The sequence below is a fragment of the Dama dama genome, chromosome 17, assembly GCF_033118175.1.
Source record: "Dama dama isolate Ldn47 chromosome 17, ASM3311817v1, whole genome shotgun sequence".
NCBI lineage: Eukaryota > Metazoa > Chordata > Mammalia > Artiodactyla > Cervidae > Dama > Dama dama.
Window position 1 is genome coordinate 23163098 of NC_083697.1, and position 13909 is coordinate 23177006.

Sequence of the window (13909 nt, forward strand, 5' to 3'; positions counted from 1 at the left end):
AGGCTAATCCGGAAGATCTGAAGGTAAACCTAGTTTAGACTTCTGAAAGTAGCTGGATGATGGGGGAGGATGGACCGTTCAGAAAGGATGATCCGCAGTCTCTTCTGTGCCTGGACAGGTTCCTCCCTCCCTGGGGGCATTTGCAGCTGTTGGAGGCCAATTCCTGGGACTGACTGGGATGGAGGGGCATCCTAGCTTTGCACTCATTTCTTCTCTAGGCCTCCTTACCCCAGCATTTATCTGCCCCTAGGGCTTCTCCATCTGCTAATTGCTTCTTACTCAATCTTTGCCTGCTTACCCACAAGCCCTGGTGCCTGCTCTTTCCTTTGCCTTACATTTCTATTTTTTTGTCTTCAGAATTATGGATAAGGGTACAGTTGGCCCTTTGTGTCTGGGTTCTGTGGATTCAACCAACTGTGGATGGAAAAGATGAGGGAAAAAATTTCTAGGAAGTTCCCCAAAGCAGAACTTGAAGTTGTTGCACACCAGTGACTATTTACATAGCCTTTAATTGTATTTATTATGTACTGAAAGTGATCTAGAGATGATTTACATTATGCAGGAGAATGTGCATGGGTTATATGCAAACGCTACACTGTTTCACGTAGGAAATTGAGCATTTGAAGATTTTGGTATCCGAGGGGGGTCCTGGAACTGATTCCCCTGTGGATACCAAGGGACAGCCGTGAAGTACTTTATAGTACTTTCTCTGATGTCCTTAAAGAATCTCCATGTTTCTAGAGATAAAACTTCTTCTTGAGGGTGGGATGTTGGGAAAGAACAGCATGTATATTATCTATGGTGAAACAGGTCACCAGCCCAGGTGGGATGCATGAGACAAGTGCTCGGGCCTGGTGCACTGGGAAGACCCAGAGGAATTGGGTGGAGAGGGAGGTGGGAGGGGGGATCGGGATGGGGAATACGTGTAAATCTATTGCTGATTCATGTCAATGTATGACAAAACCCACTGAAAAAATTAATTAATTAATTAATTAAAAAAAAAAAACTTCTTCTAAGAAGTTTTAGCTTTTTATTAACTAGGCAGAATTGTTTAGAAGTCTTGCTATTTTTATAGACAGTGTGACAATATTAGCACAGAAATAGCTTATAAGTTTTGCTGCAATAATGAAAAATAAAGGAGACAGTTAACATAATGTAGAAAGCCATTTAGTTTTCACCCTCAAGGTAATCATATAAACATAGCGAAGTTAATGCCATTTACCAGATTTTTTTGGCACACCAAAATCAAAGAGGTTAATTGGAAGTTAGCTCAATTTACACATTACTGAAAACCTATGTCTTTTAACTCTCTGTTTCATATTCTTTTTATTATACTAAAGTGCCACTTTGACAATATACCTACCATATATGGAAGGAAATGTTAATCTGTCACAATTTCATTCACACATATAATTGGTGTTTCTTATCAAATATTCAAATATATTATGATCTCTTTATGATTAAATATAAAAAGAGAATACAAATAAAGCAAAAGAGGGAGCTAGTATTTATTGAGCCATTAGTTTGTGCATGTATTACCCACCTTCATGGAAATTTAGTCAAGAATTAATTCCCTAATGACTCAGACCATTAGTGACCATTGGGTCATTTTTATAATGAGATGACTACTATTCTCCCCATCCTCAGCTTTTGATGACAGTAGACCTAAGCACAGTCACCAAAAACATGAGCCTTCACCTTGTTTCTTTTTTTAAAGGAAGAACTTTTACTGAAGTATGAGTGACATGTAAAAAGCTGTACATATAATGTGAAGAAGTTCATGAGCTTGGAATAGGTATACATCTGGGAAACCATCACCATCACAAAGGCATAGACAATCCATCATCTCCGATACCCTTCACCATTATTATTATTATTTTGTGGTAAGGCTATAACATAAGATGTACCCTCTTAGCAAATTTTAGCAATGAATTATTAGCTTTAGGCACTATGTTGTATGGTAGATCTCCAGAATTTATTTATCTGGCATAGTTAAAACTTTATACTCCTTAACCATAATCTCTCCTTTTCTCTATCCCCTGGCAACAGTCACTACTCTCTGCTTCTATGAGTTTGGCTGTTTTTGATTCTACACATAAATGAGATTCTACAGTGTTTGTTTTTCTGTTTCTGGCTTATTTCACTTAGCATAGTATACTTCAGATCTATCCAGGTTGCCGCAAATGCCAGAATTTCCTTCTTTCATTTTCCATTGCATATATGTGTGTGTGTGTGTGTGTGTGTGTGTGTGTGTATATCATATATATATATGATATATACCACACATTTTCTTTATCCATCATTCATCTGTCAGTAGACATTTGTTTCCATATCTTGACTATTGTGGAAAATGTTGCAATAAATGTGGGAGTACAGGTATCTTTTTGAGATTCTGATTTCAATTTCTTTGGATAAATACCCACAAGTAGGACCTCTGGATCATATGGTAGTTCTAGTTTTAATTTTTTGAGAAATCTCCATGCTGTTTTCTGTAGTGGCTGCATCAGTTTGCATTCCCACTAACAGTACAACAGGTTTCTCTTCTCCATACCCTCTCCAGAGCTTACCTTTTTTCCCCTTGACTAACAGCCATCTTAACAGGTGTGAGGTAATACTTCCTTGTGGTTTCGATTTGCATTTATCTGATCATTAGTCATGTTGAGCACCCTTTCAAATATATGTTGGCCATTGGTATGTCTTCTTTGGAAAAATTTCATTCAGGTCCTTTTTTGCCCATTTTTTTAACTGGATAATTTGGCTTTTTGCTATTGACTTGCAGGAGTTCATTATATTTTTTGGATATTAACCCCTTATCATATCCATGACTTGAAAATATTTTCTTCCATTCTGTAGTTAAGATTTTTTAGTTTGGTATAATCCTGGTGTTTTGGTTTTTTACTTTTGCTGCTTGTACTTTTGGTGTCATATCCAAAAAATCATTGCAAGGCCAATGTCAGGAAACTTTCCCTCTGTATTTTCTGCTAGGAGTTTTACTTATATTTAAGTCTTTAGTCCATTATAGTCTATTTCTTCCCTTTGTTTCTATCCACCTTTTCTTCTCCCTGAAAAAGCACACACAGCAGAAATGTGTGTTGAAATAGAAAGTCAGAGGTTAAAACAAAATACCCAGCCAATTATGAATCCTGAAACTTTTCTTGAATGCTTCCTTTGTATTTAATTGCGAATGTTTATTCGAGGTAAAAATATTTTTTAATACAAATAGAATTCCGGTTAAAAAAATCTCTTCTCAAAGTACCTATCTATTTCAGTTCAGCTTAAAATACTACTAGGAGTGGAGAAGAGTAAACAGCCCAAGTCATAAGGGAATTGACAGGGTTTGTTAATTTATCTGATAAACCAAAAAATGGTATTCTAGATACCTGTACTAACTACCCACCCTCAAGACCATTGGAAGACCCATATACAGGCATATGTTTATTTCTAGATACATCTCTAACTTTAGAGAATAGCCTTATCACAGGTAGGTACATCATTACTGAGGAGTAGAGAGTTCCAACAATATCAGTTGTGGGCCAAAAGAACTGGGTTGGCTTAAGACACCTTGCTATGATGTGATTTGATGACCTTGATGTATCTGCAGTTGAAGTTGTCAACACTGGTCTGTAAAACATTGTGACTATGGCTCATTTTTACTGATTTCTGTCTCAGGCTGACAGTCTTTGTACCATCTTTCAAGCAAAAACTCTTTCTGAAGCATGAACAGTATCAGTTGCCATGGATTTTCTTATTATGAAGAGCAGTCTCGTTTTATCACCTCCCTCTGTTTTCTATAATTTATTCTTTATTCCATGAATTGTCTGTTTGTAGGTTTTTACTTCCTCTGTTGCTGATAGCTTCTGCTTTTCCTCTTCTCATTCATGTTCTTGAACCAGTTTCTTTTGTAGAGTCATGTTTTTCTGCTGAGAAAATTCACTCAGAATTTGTGCTGCAAGGATCTAGCTAAATTCAGTAAATAAGAGTCAGGTTCCAGTTTCTAAATTTGTTCTTACAGCTCATGCCTGGCTGACACTTCATCACTCAGTTTGGAATAGGAATGGTCATTATCTTTTTCAACTAATGTTAACTATTGTTAACATTGGTCTGGTCTGGGAAGCATCTATCATTTGTCTTTTCTAATTTTTTCACTCTGGTGATCTGCCAGCTGTCCATTGTCAAATTCATTCCATGCATATCATTTTTAATTAATTTTGCTTTAAATTCAAAAGTGATATCAAATTATCTGCACAGTAGACTTCTTAAAAACTTCTGTTTATTTTCTTTGTACGCAAGATCTTTATGTGTCACTGTGTGTTTTGTATAATTTATTAGTTCACAAGATCAGTGTAGTGCTCATTCCAGTCTTCTGTTTCTTATAGCGATTATAACATGCTCTTCTCAAATCTAGTATTTTCTTTGTAAATCCAATAGGGTTTAGATTCTCATTTCTCATAACTTAGTTTAGCTTCATTTTTTTCTCTCAAATATTATGAAACTCTTTGGAAAACCTTATCATAGTCAATAGGTATCTGTATTACCAAGTATCTTTTCAGTTTCCTTAGACTTTATTTTTTTCTCAACTCTCAAAATAATAAGCAACTTTCCCACAGTATTTGGTTCATTTCTGTAAGAATTCAAATTAACTATTTGAGGCAAACATGTTCTTTTTTTTCCTGACATGGATTGTGGTATCTTAGCTCTCCACCCAGAATAGAACACAGGCCCACGACTATGGAAACACTGAGTCCTAACCACTGGACTGCCAAGGGGCCCTCTTAACTTTGTTGCTTGATTTCTTCAAATATATTGCTTCTTTGATCATTCTTTTATAGTCTGATATTTTTAAAATATCTTTTAAAGTTTGTTTCAAATTATTATTAGACATTTATATAATCTATTGTTTTTACTTGATAAATTCTACTATTAATATTTAAAAGGAATATTTAAGAAGAAAGTGGTAAAGTAATTTCAATAAACAGATATAACTATAGACTCCAAAAACTTTTCATAAAAATCAGGTCTAGGCCCTTCTGGAACCTTTCTTATGGATAAGACAGCAGTCAGTGTAAGTATCTTCCATGGTAATCTTCTCTCTGGTAGTTCTTAACATTTTTTTCTTTATCCTAGAATATTTCTAAGTTTCTCCTTTGTGTTTGTGTGATTTATTTTACTTGACACTTGAGTTTAAGAGTTTAACTTCTATCTTAGATCTCCTGTTTTCAATTCTGGAATAGTCTCAAATATTATCTCTTAAAGTCTTCCCTGTCACTTCTTTTGAGTTCTCTTATAAGTAAAATTTTTCCTCTTAGCATAGATAGATGAGGCTTCCCTGGTGATTCAATGGTAAAGAACCTGCCTGCCAATGCAGGAGACACAGCTTTGATCCCTGGATCAGGAAGATTCCTCTGGAGAAGGAAATGGCAATCCACTAGTATTCTTGCCTGGGAAATGCCATGGACAGAGGAGCCTGGCAGGCTACAGTCGATGGGGTCATGAAAGAGTCAGACAAGACTTAGTGACTAAACGACAGCAACAACAATAAATAGATGGATGGATGAATGGATGGATAGATAGGTAAGTAGATAGCTAGCTAGATAGATAGATGACAGAGTCTTATTCTGTTTGGGCTACTGTAATAAAATACCACAGATGGGTAGCTTATAAACAACAGAAATTTATTCCTCGTGTTTTGGAGGCTAGGATGTCTAAAATCAAGGTGCCAGCATGGTCACCTTCGGATGAGGGACCTTTTCCTGGTTCATAGCTGGCGACTTTTCACTGTGTCCTCACATAGTGGAAGGGACTAGGGATCCCTATGGGGTCTTTTTTATAAGTTCCATTCACGAGGGCTCCAGCTTCATGATTTAAACACCTCCAAAAGACCTCACTCCTAATATCACCATCTTTGGGGGTTAGAATCTCAACCTGTGAATTTGCGTGATACACTTACATTCAGACCACAGTGGATAGTTAGATACATAGATAGATACTGGATTGGTCTCTCTGAGCCTCATTCTACATCTTCCAAATCTATTCCTTCTTCAACCATATCCAGACTAGCATTTAATAGATTTATCTTTTTTTTTTTTATTTCAATGACCATTTTCAAGGTTTCTAAAGGATTTTCTTTCAAATCCACTTGTTTCTTTTTTCCTTGTTTATGTTTAAAATCCCTTGCTCTTTAATGGATGTTATTTCATTTATCTCTTAAAGCACAATTAACATACTAATCTTTATCTGATGCTTTCTTAAAATTAATTAATTTTACCTGAAACAAATCCTTGATCTTATTATTGAGTGCCACCTTTCTTAGCATTAGATTTCTTATGTTTTGGAACTTTGATTTCTATACTCTTTGTAAGTAGGAGGTTTTGAGTGTATCTGTGGGTATATAGTTTTCTCAGTATGTGTGTCTGCCTTTCTTTTCTCTGTATTCACACTTTCTTACCTAATCATTTTATGTTTGCCTTTACCTGACCTCCCAGCTTTCTAGACCAGATTTGTCTTAAAATGGCATTTCAGGACTTCTGTCCTAGATTTCTGTTGGGAATATCACAGAATTAGGCATCAAACCAACAGAGGCTTACTTCATTTTCTGATTGAGAGATTATATCTATCTTCCAGAGATCTAGGTTTTTTTCAGCTTCTCTTCAGTATTTATAAGCCCCCAGCTTCAAAAAGTGAGTCTGGCTCTGATGAAAGAAGTTTTGAGCATTTATTCTTCAGGGATAGAACCCATGGGTACCATTTCTACCCCTATAACTAGGGCCAGGCAGGTTCATGCTTTATCTCTGCTCTCCACTTTTCATTTCCGGTCTATTTCATGCCTGTCTTTTTCAGATACAAATACTTCTAAATGTTTTCTGCTTTTTATAATTGACTATGTTTAGAGTAGAAGGAACAAATCAGAGCATAAACTCAAGTGCCATCTTTACAACATACTACTGATGAATTTTTCATGCATGTTATTTTAATCTTTTCAACTTCTTTGCTTCTTCAGAGCAAGTATACATCTAATACATGAGGGCCTATAATCCTAACTATGCAGATCACAGACAACATAAGTATCTAGTAGTTTCTAAACATATCTTACTTAAAGTAATTTTGTAATATAAAAATTCTGATTCCAAATCCAAAGGACATTGTATATTATATATCAGAATATGTCAATATATATATGAATATGTGTGTTTTTGAGTGTGCATATAAATGTATATTTTTCATACCTATTAGGATTCCCTGGGTTTATTTACCTATTTCTATGTTTTTCCTTGTGCTCCCCATCTGGCCAAAGATAGCTTGAGTCTGATGAAAATCTCTCTTTGTTCCAGAATACAGAAAGAAATCTGAAATTTCAAATGACAGTTTTGAACTCTGCTTCAAATATTTTCAATTGATTTTCTTGTTTGATTGGTTTTTAAACCTCTTAGAAAACACAGATGGCCAGACTTACTCTATCCAAGGGCTTGCTGGGAAACTAATCTGGCCCACTGATGTCTTTATTTCCTGTGATGGTGTCTCCACGTGGAAGTCAGTGGCTCAGATTACACTAAGTGTCACCTGGGTGCAAGGCCTAGAGTTTAGAAGTCATCGATCCATCTTTGCAACTTGTTCTTCAAAACCAGACAGTTCTGTATTTTCCTTGGCTTCTTTCTCCCAGCAAATATAATAATATCTCAATTCTCATTGTGAGCTGATTATTCTCTTCTATCTGCCGGGATCATAATTCAGTGGGAGCTGTTCCTAACCAAGGAAATGAGGGCAGAAATTATATAATTGAGAATAATGGGCTTGAAATCCATGAATGTCTAGAAACATGTGCAAGTCTGACACTTACTAGCTTGGTGGTCTTCATAGGCAACTCACTGAAAAAAAGTTTTTCTCCACTTTTAAAATGAGATCATCATATAGACTAAACACTTATTGAATGACAATAATGAGCTAGCCCCTTAGAAAAATGAGACCAATAGTTACTCCCTAAATGCTTTCTAATTAAAAGCATTCTGATTTTAGGTAAGTAGGTTATTAGAGAAATTCCAATATATAAAAATTCACATTTAATAATAAACAAAATAAAATAATAATGTTTAATAAAATAGAAATATTTGTAAAAATTATTTACATTACTAGTACATACATTTAACTAACTGCCAACTAAATATTTTCAAAAGAAGTCTGATGAGTGTGACTGAAGAGAAACTGTAATCACTTTTACTTAGTGCTTTTAATTATCAATATACTGAAATCTTCAGAAAAGAAGTTTCCTAAGAGACATGAAATCTCAACACCACCAATTTTCTTACAAACACTTTCTTACTGATGATATCTAGGCAAGATGAACAAAAATTCTGAATCTTTAGTGTCTCTAAGTAACACGTCACTGGTTAGAGATCTAGGACAGCTTTTATAATTAAATGAAGCTAAATAGTTATGCTGGAATATCAGAGAAAAAATTAACCTTTACAAATCTCTGGTCCTTTTCATGTTAGTTAAAATAGTGATAAAATATATAGAAATCCTTTACTAGCCATTTTGGAATAAAAAATTCCAAAAATTGTTCTTTGTCTTTCAGGTCCTCCAGGGAAACGAGGTAAGAGGGGCCGAAGAGGAGAATCTGGTAAGTCTCTCTTTCAGCTGCCCTGTGTCATTCATATCCTGGTTAGGTTCCCACATCTGTTCCTCCTAATTAGTGATTATATTGTTTTGTTGGGTATTGTGTCCATGTGTGTGTGTGTGTGTGTGTGTGTGTGTGTGTGTGATGTTTAAATCTTCTCTGCTACATCTAGAATTCTTTTTTTATCTTATTTCCATCAAGCTGTAGGAAGGAGAAGTTTGCAAAATGTTATTAATTTCAGTTTAATAGCCCCCGGCACCCTATTTTGGCTTGTTTACTGTGTCAGGTTAAATCTGCCCTTTCAGTGTACAGCGGGGAATTTCTTAGCCACACACAGTGTGGCAGCATCACCTGCTCTCCATCTACACAGGTGGTCAGTCGGGGCAGGTTCTGTGCAGAAACATCCGCCTTGGGACACCAGGGCATGTGTCTTGGAAAGATTATTATTATTTTATCCAACTGGTGAAGTTTTGTCATGCTTCAACTCTCATTCTTTTCAAAACTTGAGAATTTTTATTCCTCTTGTATAGCCATAGCATTTTAGTGATGACAGGAGCCTTAGTAATCAATCCAGAGTTTTCATTTTCTAGTTGAGGAAATGGTGGCCCAGAGCGATCAGGTGGTTTAGCAAAGCCCATGCAATTTTTTTAATGAGCAGAACTTGAAGCACAACCAATTGTCCTGATACACTTTTCAGTGTTTTTCTTTCCTTTTTTTTTTTTTTTGCTTCCAGGCCAAATCCCTATATGCAAAGTCAAATAAAAACTATTTTTTGAAACCAAGATATTCAAATGAGTGTGTTCAGTTACAGTATTACTAATACTTTTATAAAGTCTAAGACTTCAAAAATGTAAATGTAAATGTGAAGTCTTAATAGGGTATCAGTTCTTTCTTGAAAGATAAGAGGAAGGTAATTAAAGGTATGATTTTAGTAAGAAATGTTATTTTTCAGTATTTTCCATCTACAAGTGTTTATTAGCATTAAAAACAAGCCACTAAGGGTTAAAACGATGGAAATACTAACACATCAGAAAGATAAGACAGTAGATTGGGTTTTTGTCTCATCTGCTCCCTCTTGGAAAAATTCTGTCAAAGTAAAAAGGTTTTATGAGAAAGTATCTGCTTAATTCCTTTAAAGAAATTCTCAAAAGTTATCTTTAAACCTCATTCACTCTAAATAATTGGAAAGTTATATAGATATCCCCTTCATGAATTGCAAAGGTTTGTAATAAGAGGATGCTTTATACATTTGTTTTGAAGGAAAAAAATGATACAACATTGGTGGACTCAAATAATCACTGTATTGATCTTTGTGTCAAAAGAAAGAAAGATGATTAAGGCGGGGGAAAGTGACAAGTTATACTCAGGCAATTTTACAGAAAATATAAAAATCAGTTCCCAACTTTCTGACTCCTGAAAACTGGTTCTTTAATTGAGCATATGGTGTGTGAAATATTGAAATTTTCTTAGACTTTGCCTGTATTTTGATGAGAATACACAGTTTTAAAGAAACATATAAACATCAGGACTTAGTCTTTTATAGACTGAAAATACTACTGAATGGTAAAGATTCTTAAAAAAAATAATGGTACATTTCTGATTTAGCCATTTTTACCAAACTCAAGAAAATTGTCCATCAATTGTTTACAATTGGTCAATCATGAAGACTAAAGACTCTCCTGATTCATATTGTCTAAATTTTGGATATATAAATTATACAATGTTTACTTAAAATACATGAACCTCTCAGTAATTCATAAACAGGCCTCAGGGAATCTGAATATTCCTTGAAGTTTTACTTAAAATTGTGTCTGCACATAGATGTAAATGTATTTTTCTGGTGGTCTTATAGGTCCATGATCAAAAAATGACTAAGAATCACTGAATTTTTAAATGACTTCTGTGTCTCTTGGATTATGTAGATGATTATGATGGTGCTCTAATGTTTTATTTCATCTTACTATTTGGCATATTCACTAATTTACTTCTCCTCTTTTTCTTATTCTCTCCACTCTCCTCCGACCACAGGTCCTCCTGTAAGTATATTTGCTGAATTTTGGCTCTTCTGCGTTAATCAGGACCATGTATGTTAAAACTTTGCTAAAATATCCAAGTATAGTCTGCATGTCAATTAGAAAAATGTTGCTGACCTTTAGTATTTAACTTTGGGAAATTATTTTTTAAGTTTAATATTTTGTGATCATATGATGTGTTAGAGTGCAGTATGTGTCAATTAAAAAAAAAACTTTATTTTTAATATAATCAGAAACCAATATTCTCTTGGTAATTTTGGAATAGCTTATGAATCTCCTGATATTAAATGTTTTTCCTGGAATCCTGAGGTTTCTTTGCAAGCAAACCCCCAAGCTCTTTCACACTTCTTTCATTCATTTAAGCCTGTATCTGAAATATTTACATTTGCCAGTACCCGAAATGTAGATGGCAACATGATCACGGAAGTGATACCCCCAGAGGGCTTGGTCCAGGCTCGCTCCATAGGCAACACTCCCTTTGAAGTCCTTTGGAGTTTTGCCTGCATAAAGAGCTTGAGTTGGGGCCCTGGGAGAGTTGCACTTTCTTTTTTCTTTCCTTGAGTAGGGTCATAGCTGCAGCATTCCAGTCTGCTTTGCACTCACAGGAACAGATTATCTTGTCAGCTTTGAGCTAGATGTGTTTTTGAGTAATATCCTGGGTATCTGTCGTCTGACCCCAGAGCTGTGCGTTTACGGTAGCAGCGATCATTGGCCTTGAGTTGTTTTCTCATCCCGAGTAGCCAGCATGCTCCGGGGTTCACAGACTCCGCGTTGGCAACTTCCCTAACAGGCCAGCTTGGTCCAGGGAGAGGGGCTTAGCATATACTCGTTTACTTGATTCAGAGGAAGCATTGGCTTCCAAATATCTTTTGCAGTCTTCCTGCCATGTTCAAGGATGGAACATAAATCATCTTAGAAATGACTTTTTTTTTCTGTAACTGACTTTCAGCTCTTGCTTAATGCTAGGCAGATGGCATACCCCAGGTCTTTGGCTTCACATTTAAACCTCTGTCTTTTAAACTAGAAACAAACCACTACCACTCAAAGGAGACCTTGGAGATTACATCCAGAATAGAGTGTTCAAGGCTTCTTTTTGTGGATGTATGTATTAGGTAGGCCAGAGGTGGTTCTATTTCATCTCTGCCTTACAATTACATTCAGGATGCTAGAATTTCCTCTTTGGTGTGGCTCCTGCTTTTTGGGGGGCTTTCTATTAGTGCAGGCTTTCCACTCTAAAAGATTTCAATTGATTTTACTTTTTTAAATTATATATTTAAAAAGAGGACTAGTAAAAAAAAAAGAAAAAAAAAAAAAAAAAAAAGAGGACTAGTGTGTTTTAAGCCCCTGTATATGGCAGGCAATATTCTAGGCACTTTACACAACATTCATTTTGTCTCTGATGTCATCATTCCCATTATCATTAATATCCCTAAATTTTACCATTTTTCAATAAGAAAACTCAGGCTCATAGAGGTTAATCATCAACTGGGCCTCCCAGGTGGGTCTGGTGGTAAAGAACCTGCTGGCCAACGCACAAACCATAAGAGATGCAAGTTGGATCCCTGGGTGGGGAAGATTCCCTGGAGGAGGGCATGGCAATCCACTCCAGTATTCTTGCTTGGAGAATCCCATGTAAGAGGAGCCTGGTGGCCTTACAGTCCATGGGGTCGCAAAGAGTAGGACACAACTGAAGTGACTTAGCAGGCACGCATGTACAGCTAAAGAGGATTTGCAAAGTTTGAATTCAGTTAGATATGTCCGATTCTAAATACTTTCTGCTTACCACATTACCTTTCTTCCTCAAAATCATGAGTATATTATAACATGGGTCATTGTTACATAGCTTTGGCAGGCTATGGGTCAAATCATAATTCTTTCTTTACTGAAGTATAGTTAATTTACAATATTATTAGTTTTAGGGATATAACATAATACCAAATCATATTTCAATACCAAATCATATTTCTTGATATAAATAATTACATGTAATAAAAGCATGATGAAATGTAAAATGGCTAATCAACATAACATGCATTAATAATATGGCTTCTCAGCTGCATTTTAAAGAAGTTATAATGTCTATAATGTGTTTAGCAAATTGCATCAAATCAAAGAAATAAGGTATAATTGTGAGTTCTTATGCTGACTAAAAACTAGTTCAAGTTGCTTACATTTAAGATTAAAAAAACCATTGCTTATGAAAAAAAGAAAAAAATGTATATTCATTGTGCTACCTTTCCTAATAGGATGGAGTCTTACTGTAGAAGCAAGTATAGTACTTATACTGTAGTAAGTACTTGGGACCCCATACTCCTGGAGCCCTTATGGGTGAAATCCTCAAGTCTCCAAACCCATAAATATGATTTTTAAGAAGTATTTGCTTTTTATCAAATTTTGCTTTAGGTGGCTTTGTAAAATATTTCTATTATATTTCTTGCATGTGAAGAAAAATGGATGAACAGTGACGTTATCATGATTAAACAGAATGATCAGTTTTGTATTTTTTTAGATGCAGTATCCAGTTATTGACAATTGGAACTTGCGGTGACCATACTCCTCCTATTTTTAGCATTTTAATTTTATGTGTATTTTTCCTTCCATTTCTTTTTGATAAAGTGAAGTTTTAAAGTTTCTGTAATTTTATTTTTAAAAAATTTTATTTCCCTAATTGTGTTTAACACAAATATTTCTCTCAACAAGTGCAAAATGGATAAAATATCAAGGTTTATGCAGCAATTTCAATGATAATTGCCATGCCTCCATTCTGTAAATTAAATGTAACACACAAAGGTAGTCTGAAAAATCAAATAACCTTGTTTCTGATGAACAATTCATGGCATAGAATCTGTATCAAGTATCCAATAAATCCTTCCAACTTCCGTCTAACCATGAACTTCTGTGGTCCTGTAATTTCACATGTACAGAAAGACTGAAGTGTAACTTTGTGCCCTGATATATATTTTCTTGTCATTCACTTTGTTATACGTGATCACTGGTGCAAAAGACAGCATTGGGGCCCTCATCAAAACAAACAAATAAATGGAAGATTGGTTTTCCCCAAGGGACAATAGCAGATAGATCTCTTTTGTCACTGAGAGTCACCTTTTTTATCACCCTCCTGCAGTAGTACTCTCAAATAAGATTGAGGAGGGAAAAACACTTGATAATAAAATTTAATTTAGAAACCTTACATTAACATCTTTATTTGATATATTTGGAAAACTTGGCAATATCACAGTAGAATTATTTGTGGCTGGAGTGTTAC